Source organism: Cyprinus carpio, chromosome B4 (assembly GCF_018340385.1).
Source record: "Cyprinus carpio isolate SPL01 chromosome B4, ASM1834038v1, whole genome shotgun sequence".
Classification (NCBI taxonomy): domain Eukaryota; kingdom Metazoa; phylum Chordata; class Actinopteri; order Cypriniformes; family Cyprinidae; genus Cyprinus; species Cyprinus carpio.
In genome coordinates this window covers 25,019,869-25,030,135 of record NC_056600.1, presented here as the reverse complement: position 1 = coordinate 25,030,135, position 10,267 = coordinate 25,019,869, and the positions used below count along the sequence as shown (strand labels likewise).

At 37.3% G+C, this 10,267-nt stretch overlaps 1 protein-coding gene across 2 annotated transcripts in view; it reads left to right on the top strand.

Annotated features, from left to right (window-relative positions):
- Positions 1-930: 930 nt before the first annotated feature.
- LOC122137066 overlaps positions 931-10,267 on the top strand; it is a 40,076-nt gene continuing 30,739 nt past the window's right edge. The window contains exons 1-2 of one of the 2 annotated variants that reach the window (XR_006154580.1): positions 1,907-1,979; positions 2,148-2,338. The gene's annotated coding sequence lies outside the window, so the exon portion shown is untranslated. Of the gene's footprint in view, positions 1,108-1,906; positions 1,980-2,147; positions 2,339-10,267 lie in introns of those variants that run through there. The other variant, XM_042722480.1, reaches the window with a different exon arrangement.

Genomic DNA, 10,267 nt, shown 5'->3' with positions numbered 1-10,267 from the left:
CTGAGGGAATGTAGAGAAACAAAGTGGTCAGATGTATTGGGGCCGAACTCTTCTCCTAGAAGGTGCTGGAGGTCATTGTATAAATCTCCCATTGAGAAATGAACTGCAGATCTACAGTGGAGAATTATACATTGGGCAGTAGCTACAAACAGATATGTGGCACATATTGATCCCACTGTAGAAAAGAAGTGTCCCTTTTGTGATTTGGAGGAATCAGTTGATCACTTGTTCTTATTTTGTTCTAGACTGGGAGGTGTATTTCAGATATTGGAAACTGGATTGAAAAACTAGGTGAAGAGTTCAATGATAATATTTCCATTTTTGGGCCTAAGTATAAGGCTTCTGATAAGAGTCGAATTGGTGTAATTTTTTAATAGCAGAAACGAAAATGGCAATATGGGTAACAAGGAAAAAAAAGATAAATGAAGAAGTTTTGGTAGACCCAGATATAATACTAAGAGCTTTTGTGACTTCAAGGGTTAAAGCAGAATTTTAAACTGACTAAAAATCTGGCTTGTTTTATGGAAACATGGGGTTTAAGTGATGTTGTGTACTATGGATCATGAGGAAAACCTAATTCTTAATTTTTAAAAATTGGTGTTAGTAATAAATTAAACGTTGTGTAATTTTTTTTTTTTTTTTTTTTTTTTTTTTTTTTTTTTTTTTTTTTTTTTTTTTTTGGTATTTTGTGTGTGTGTGTGTTTGTGATAATGGTTAAAAACAAAAAAAGGGTATTTTGACAAAAAAAAAAAAAGTATAAAAAAAAATAACATGTTAAATTGACAAAAAAATACCCTTTTTGCTCAGATAAGCACCTCTAAAGAGATATAAACGTCTCTCTCTCTCTCTCCTCTCTCTCTCTCTTCATCCTCTCTCACCGAACTCTCTCTCTCTCTCTCTCTCTCTCTCTGTATACAGTACATCTGTCTGTATACAGTACATCTGTCTGTTTGCGTCTTGTCTGTCTGTGTGTTCATTTGTCTGTCGGTATCTGTTTGCGTTGCAATGGCCTCCAAACATAAACTTGACTCACAGGATCTACACTACCAAGAGCGGAGACGCATGGCTCTTGAACTGAAACTAGACCGTGTTCTAGCTGAAGCCAGGGTAAGAGTTTTTATATACCTCAATCATTTTATACTTGAACGTGGATGGGTGACAAATTAAAAAGTAAAATGTGATGAATGTAGAAGTGCAGGGGATTACATGCAGGTACACTGCATGATGCATTAACATCCTATAATGTTCTTTGGCATATGTAACAGAGGGAATATATTTTAGAAATAATTTTTATTTTTTTAATATCTAAATCTAATATTTTGGAGTTACAGAGACTTGGAGAATCTATGGCAAGGTTCATTTAAGCCATTCAACACCTTACTAACACACTGTTATGTTTTCCTTTAACTAATCACCTGTCTTTTAGTACGTTTAACAACATCAGTCTAACAAAAAATATTCACTCCAACACACAGACAGCAGCTGTGGAGAGGAAACGTGCACGCTTTGTAGGAGACCCTCCACAGAAGTCTAAAAGGGAGTTTTTAGTACATGGCAACCTGAGGGGGAGGCAAGGCGGGTGGCGCCAAGCTTCAGCTACAAGTTATATCTGAATTAGTAAATTTCTACAAATGTAAAATATGTAAATGTTGGACCAAATCAAATTAGAATACTGTAATTGAAAGTTTTATGTACTATGTAATATTGGAATATTTTAACTCTTAATAATCAGTGGCAGTATAGTAAAAGACATTACCAAGTACTTAACAGAAATATGTCTTTCATATATTGTTCAGTTTTTGGGTAAAAAAAAAAAAAACTGCAGTGATAGCCCAACATGTTTTTATTCTTCTATGTACTGTGTTTACAGTCACACCACACACCCCAGTTGAATGCTCCCTTTCATCCAGTGTGGAGCGCTTCCACTTACTGTACCCTCAGCAGATTTATATCCTCACAAGCAATTTGGTAAATCAGTGGTGAGTTTAAGTTTTAAATCTAAAATCCAGTGTGATTAGAGAAAAAAAAACCCTTAGACAAAAAAACTGACAGTGCAGTAAAAAGTATCAAGAACACAGTTTGGTAAAGATTAAGGCTAGTTTGATACTGAATCATTAAATGATGATATTACTATGATTTATTTACAGAAAAAAATATGGAGAGGCTCTCTGATATTTTGATGTCTTATCCTTCTGCTGAGCCTCAGAAAAGCCCTGCATCATGGTCTTTTCGGCAGCAGAAAGCCTCAGAGCGCTGGAAAGAAGCAAGACCATACCACCTAAAAAAAGGCCGTTGGTCAGCCACTGTGTTGGCTTTGTCATGAGCCTGCTGTTATTAGGTATGTTATTTTAGGTATGTTTGCTAAGGTTAGATTAATATATTTAATACATTTTAACAAACAGTACAAACAGTTAACAATTAGGCGTACTAGAGAAATTTATGTCAGAGCGGGAACTGTTTCACGGCGAGCGTGAGCGGAATATTAACGGAGTGCATGCTTGGGTGGATAAAACAACTGAGTGGAGCGCACGTCCATAGAACGGAAAACGTAGCAGAGCGTCACACCGCTCACATGCTCTGATTACAACACACAAATAAAATTGATCCTTTTGTAATTGTTGAGGTTTTGGTGTATTTTATGGTTCTGTTGTCAGTCACAACATGTCGGAGAAAACGCCTTTTGTGTCCCATGGCAAACAAAGTAAATATTACATAATAAGTAATGGTTAAACGATTGCAAAAATGTTATTCATTTTAAGGGTTTAAATTGAAGTCTTGTTTAACATTATGTAGGGCAGTGGTTTTCAACCTGTGGGCCGCGGCCCCCTAGTGGGTCGCGATGGTATTGCAGGTGGGCCGCCAATTACTATTAAAATAAATAATTATATTGTTAATATATGTAAAATGTCTAAGTCATAACATAATAACATCATATCATATATATAATTAAATAAGCCCGAGTTATTTTCTGTTCATTGCCAGTTCTAGGGCTGTGCGATAGAAATTGTCATAAAATCATGATTTGAGCGTGCGCGATTTCTATATCGCTTTATAGCACGATTTTCAGCGGCCCTGACCTCCCGCAGTATGCCATAGGTTCACACACTGTCTGTGATGCGCCTTTTTTCCGAGCCCATGTTAACGGATCAGAGCGTTCACACTGCACGCGGTAAAAGGTTAGAAATAAAAACGTGCGAAAAGAATTAATATCTAGCACATGAGCATAGAGAGAGTTGTGAGTGCACAGGACGCAGTTCGAGCGAGAGAAGACAAGGTTTAAGTGCGCACACTTTCTCCGGACGAGAGCAGCGTGTATCTGAGCAAGCGTGTCTGGTTTTGTGACAGAGTAAAAAATCTGCGTGCGTGCGGACAGATTCGCGCTCGCGCATTAATTTAATGTGCTTTCGCGTTACATTAATGCGCTCTCGCTGCTGCTTCTGAACTGCATACACATACTGTATACGCACTGCAAACGGAGTACGTGTGAACCTGTATAATGTACAACAAATCTATTTCAACACCTGAGGCACCGCTACAATTAATGAGCTCTATGAACATCGTATGGCAAAAAAGTCCCTGGACACATTTATTTATATTTATATTTATATATTTTTTGCCATAAGTCTAGAAATTGTTACACCTTTACCATAGTGATTATTTTGACTTATGTCTGTTCTAGAGACGTTACAACTTTTTGATAAAGCTGTAATTGGTTTTCTTTTGGAAATATGTTTCAAATTCGTCCTGAATGCATTTATGACTGTAAAGCATATCTGTGTGTCAAAATTGTGATTAAAATCGAAATCGCAAAATTGATCAAAGAAATCGCGATATGTTTTTTTGTCCATATCGCACAGCCCTAGTTCATTAAATAATTACAGTTAACAATCTAGCTTCTGAGTACTAAGTTATTAACCCAACAATAGCGGGGTCAGTTATTTTTATTTTTTTTTGCAATGGGCCGCGCAAACATAGGTGTTTGGTTGTGTGGGCCGCGAGTTGAAAAAGGTTGGGAACCACTGATGTAGGGTATTTTTCGTAACTAGCTGGCAGCAGAAATCCCAGAACAGAACGAAATTATCATTTCATATTCAGTATGAGTAAACAATTTAATAATGCAACTGAAAACATAATGCCATTTATATGACAGCTGAATACAATAATAACAAATTTAATGCCGCGATTTGAATATTCATGAGGTTTCCTTTACATTTTAGGAGTCGTCAATACATCAGTATTGTAAATTTAGATGCTGAAAACACATCAGTATTGTATGTTTAGATGCTGTAAATACACCAGTATTGTAAGTAAATGTATGTTTTGTAGAACCAAATTTTACATAAAATACTGTACTTTCAAATAATTATAAGATCAAGTTGTGCATTCACTGCATTATCTCAGGTTTATTAATAGCTTCTTACAATTAGCAAAATTAAAAGAAAAGGAAACAGAAGAAGAAAGTGATGATGAGTACACTCAAGCTGCTGCGGCAGGTTGACTCTGAGAAAGGTTTTCACTTTCTTCGTGCCGTCTTTGTCTCCGGGATTTAAAAAAGAAGCAAAGTGGTGCAGCAGCAGTATCTTGCTACACAAACATCAGCACTATTAGAACATTATTTATCAAAGTTCAAAAAAAAAAATTATATATATATATTATAATTGATTTTACATTTAGCCTACTTTATGGCATACCTGATTGCACTGTGATTGAACTTCGCCATGTCGAACAAGTGTGGCAATGTGTTCACAGTTGTTTCCAAGTGACCATGTTCCACATCCTCCATTCATTAGTTGTATAATGGAGTTTATCATTTCTGGTTGTGTTTGAATATTATCTCTGTTTTGAAGATTGTCTAAATAGTTTTTTCTATTAACGATTCCTGTCACTGTATTAAATCGGCAGCCAGATGGATTTCCTGTGAGAAAAAAAAAAAATGCATAATACAAAACTTCATGAAAGAACAGTGAGTCTTAAAATATTTTGAATAAAAAGACATGTCATACTTGTCATCTCAAAAATGTTTTGTCCTTCTTCCTTTCCTTGTATTGGCACATTATCAACATATACAGCATAGTGCTCATAGAGAGTTCCATAACATGGAAATGTAAGCATGTCTCCAAACACAAGCTGTGAGGATTGAAAACTTAATAAATAAGAATAACAGAGGTAAAATAATTTGCACTAATAAGCTCTTCAAATAAACTCAAATGGTGTATAGAATGTGTATCATTTTTACATTTTCTACTGGAACCTGCTCAGGCACAGCAAGACACGGTTGGAGAAGCAGAATGATCAAAACAAACTTGTTCAAGCTCTTCATTTTTACAAGCTCCTTTGAAAAAGCAACACATTAAGGCATGTTTGCTATATGCTTTGCTTTGGAACTGTGCAACAAATGATTGCCACTGCATTAGAAATGTTTTTTTTCAGTTATTTAAATTTTTTTTTCTCTTCTTGATTTAATGTTAAGCTATAATAAAATAATCCATAACTTTAGACTTAAAGTATGTCTCAGAAAGTATGCAAAAGTCCTTAATATTAATAACTCAGAACCGAATTAAACACAGAAGCCATAAAAGAAAGAGGGCTTTACCTTGGTTGATGATCAAATAGTGAGGTTAGTACATGGGTAGTTTGTCAGGTAGTATGAGGGATGGACGTTAAATAGTATTATTTTACAGTTATCTTATCAGGAACATCATTCCTGATTTACTTATAATTTGAATAGACCAACTGAATGTGCCTTCATGGCAGTTCAGACAAAATATATTGAATGACAAAGGAGAGCAGTGCCTGAGATGATCCAGATAGACTTCTATGTAGTCTAATTTATCACCAGTCATCATTGCATTTGCAAATTTAAGAAGGATCTACAGGCAAATGAATTCACAAATGAATCGTGCTACAATTATCCATCTCAAAGACAATGAGATCTTTATTAGAAGTGTTGAAAGACAATATTCCAACACTGCGATTATCAATGAAAGTACGAATTTGAAAGGAGTGAAATTATTCCCTTATGAAATTAATTCCTTGTGAAGCCAAAATTCAGGAACTCTCACAAAACAGATGCCGTGCAATAAAACAATAAAACTGATCTGGAGAAGGGATCTCCAAAGAGAACGAACAATGTCAATGATAAACAACGTTATAACCCCCTTCTTCCCTCTCCCCTCCCTGCCTCTGGCTCTCCCCTCTTCTTCCCCAAAAGCAAGAATATCCATTTGCCACATGTGTTATATTTTGTGAATATGTTGTTTCCCTTTCATGTTTGGTATCATTTTAAAGGTCTCTGTGCGATTGGTTAATTGGACTCAATTTCACAGCAGTCGCTTGTATTATGAGAAATACTGAAAACTTTTGTAGAATTGTGTTCTGCTGAGGAAGGGGTGTGTCCCCCTTTAGGGTCTGTGGGAATGCTTTTCTATCTCCATCCAGGTGCGACCCTGGGGTCACGAGAACCTAACCAACCAAAAGGTCTTTATGTTTTTACAATTGATTTGAAGATTTCTTTTTTTCTGGTCTGAGTATTTAAGTGAAGTGGCATTATTGTCATTTGAAATTCTGTAGTCAGAAAAACCCCACGCAGTGTGTGAGAGCCTCTGGAACTTTGCACCAGAACTCTCGCTGCTGTGTGTCTCTCTGCTGTCCGGTATGAATTTGTTTTTTATTCAAAAATGTAATTTTGTTAACCCTCTGGGGTCTAAGGGTGTTTTTGGGGCCCTGGAGAAGTTTTGACATGCCCTGACATTTGTGTTTTTTTCAGTATCTAAAAACATATTAATGGCTAAAGCCTGATAACACTGTATTCAGCACAAACTGTGCTACAATAATATGTTAGTGAAAAACTAAAATTTTCAAGTCACTGAAATAAGGCCACAAAACACATACAGAATATTTGTTTACAAGACTTTTGAGAATTGGATGTGGTAGACTAAAGTTTTTGCTACAAAATGATTTGAAAATCACCTGTTTACTCGCTTACAGAAAACAATATTTTGATTTAAGATTTGTAAAACATGTTTTGTGATAGAATTCCATTATGCGAGGGAGTGACAATGGCCATGAATATTTAGTGATTCACACCTCATAGACAAAGGCCCTCGCATAATGGACCATCAATATGATTTTTTTTTTTTTTTTTTTTTTTATTTTTATTATTTGTAGTTTATTTACAACACAGCATAATAAAAATATACACAGTGAAGTTCAGGACACATGATTAAACATACTGGGCCGGGTTTCCTGATAACGATTGATCTTAGCGCTTAAGAGCGTTTTCTACGAGTAATTTTACGAACGTTCATTATTGTTTCATGTGCGTTTCCCAAAAATGCAATTAACACAGTCGCACGAAGCTGTGCTTTAAATGTTACTTAGGAGTCACTATCCATTTGTCAAGTGCTGAAATGTCACCTTATAGAATGGCTCGTAATTGTAGTACACGCTCGTTTATTTAAATGTTAACCTAATGCTGCGTTCCAGACAGCTCGAATATAATATAATATAATATAATATAATATAATATAATATAATATAATATAATAAAGTATATTTGTAGAGACTTTATTTCCAGGGCCAAGATGACTGCACGTCAGTAAGTCATTGACAGTTTATTTATTTATTTACATTTTTTAAGTTTATCCTTATTTTTCTTTGAAGCATGTTTCCTACATTATTATTTTATTCATTTTTTGTTCAGTCATTTAATTTAGTGTGTATTTGTTTTCTGCCCTTTTTAATGATTTCATTTATAAATTCAAATTTAACTATAATCACATGAATAAAGCACTTGAATAAAGTTAAAGGTGTAATCTGCTGATTTTCCTGCAGGTGACCGCATAAATCTGTCTTACGATGCAATTAGGGCTTTACGATTACTCCAGAGCACTCGTAGATCTACGATGATTTTCAAGTGCTACTTAAGTTACGATGCTTTTGGGAAATAGACCTTAATATTAAGATCAGTCGTACGATCGTTTTTACGAACTTCTTAGGCTTACAAAGCTTTTGGGAAACTCAGCCCTGATCTGAACACTGAGACTTGAACAGTAACACACCTTTGTGCCAAACACTCATAAACTCTAACATCATAGCGTAAACACTCATTCTACTATTATATCTTGTGGATTTATATGTTATAAAACATTTAGTAAACATCCTGGCATTGTAAGACATTTAGACAATGAAATGACATATATTTCAAAATGTTTCATTTGATTTCATACGTATAGTCAGGAATTATAGTTTGGGAAAAGTTATGTCACGATAACACAATAACAACAAATTCAAGTAATCTTAGGTTACTCATCAGAAAGATATTCACCACTGCTGCGCGATCGCGTTGTGAGGTAATATCTGTGTTATTCTTTTCAGAGCGTCTTTTTCCAGAAACAAAAAGTAGCCGGGATGAACTTGTTTGTTTATGTGGGCGATGTGGGCATTTACATGTGCGCGTGTCTCACATGGATGTTTTGAATCTGAAAAGCGGTGAGCTGCTCGTGGGCGTGACTGCATTAAATATAATGAGTTGAGGAGGGAAAACTGGACATCACGTTGTTTTAATACGGATTACTTTAACAGAGCATATTTGTTTTGGATGTGATTTAGTTCATTTAAAAGTAGACATTTCAAGTTTTCTATGCATGTATTTCTCATGTCTTTGAGGCAAGTATTTGCGGATATTCATGTTGTTTTATCTATGTGTCTGTGAAGAGGGGTGACAGAGCGAGATGGCGGAGAACGCACCCTGTTTATTTTCTTTATTTTAAAAAATCACATTGTTTTGTTCTTATTATGACTATACACACATAAAAGTAGACACTTTGGAGTTTCAAACCATACCTTATTCTTATCTCTACGATCAAAAATTACGGAGTATTTTAGTTCTTTTCATGGTCATCAAGAAAATACGAGGCAGACCGTACCAGTATGGGCTTCGACCCAAGGGGGTTAAAAAACAAAACGAAAAAGGAGAATGCTGTCACTAAAGATTATTATCACTGACAGCATCAGATAAAGTGTCTGGGCCACACCCATGCTGAGGCAGCGCGCATGAGGGTTGACTGCTCTTACTACGCGAGCATTAATTCTAGCAAAGCATTTTTTGAAAGAATTTTCAAAAGAAAGCAAATTTCCTCTTCTGTTTATCACAAGTGAGGGGTCCCCAAAAGGTGACAAGCCACTCTAAATAATCCAACCCCTTGTCACGCGGGCTGAAGCCAGGTAGGCCATCCTCGGAGTGACAGGCTGGGTTTTGGGGAAAATAAAATGGGGTTATTTACTGCATTTCGCTCGAAGACCCCCACAATTCAGCGGCATGGTTCTCACCTCAGTTAGAGCAAAGACGCACACGTCCGGCGCTCTGAGGTGATGAATTGCATGAGCCATAGAAATGGATCCCCCAGCTCAGAGCGAGTCAGGCTTCCACAGCCACTACTTCCTCGTCCCTAAAAAGGATGGTGACCTAAGGCCCATCATCGAAATCTCGACTAGTTCTTTTCACTGGATCTGAGATGCCTACTTTCACATCCAGATAGCCCAGCACCACAGGTGATTCTTGAGATTCGCATTCAAGGGAGTGGCATATCAATACACGGTCCTTGCCTTCGGACTGTCCCTTGCTCCTCGCACTTTTACGAAGCGCATGGATGTAGCTTTTTCCCCGCTGAGACAGATGGGAATCCGTATTCTGAATTACCTCGACGACTGGCTCATCTTAGCCTAGTCAGAGGACGAGCTACTATTTCACAGATCCTTCCTCCTCAGCCACTTAGAATGCCTGGGACTCAGGGTCAATTTTGCTAAGAGCGCACTGTCCCTGAGCCAATGGATATCGTTCCTGGGAACAGTTCTTGACTCAGCCACAATGAGGGTGGTAGTCGTTCCAGAATATTGCACTGGCCATTCAGCAGCTTGTGGCCTCATTCAAAGTTGGAGCCCCACGCCCTCTCAAGGCATTCAGAAGATGCTGGGCCTCATGGCCTCTGCATCTCCGGTACTTCAGCTAGGCCTGCTTCGCATGCGGCCCCTTCAGTACTGACTGAAACCAAAAGTTCCATCCCATGCCTGCCGTCTTGGATGCCTTTGTGTCAAGGTGGGCCGTGCCTGCATAGCATCTCTGGTCCCTTTTGGAAAGACTCTCAGTGGATGGAACGGGGCATGCCCATGGGAATGGTCTGCAGAAGGAGGGTGGTCTCGATAGAAGCTTCCAACACGGGTTGGGGAGCGCTGTGAGATGGCAAACTGGCTTTCGGCCAGTTTTACA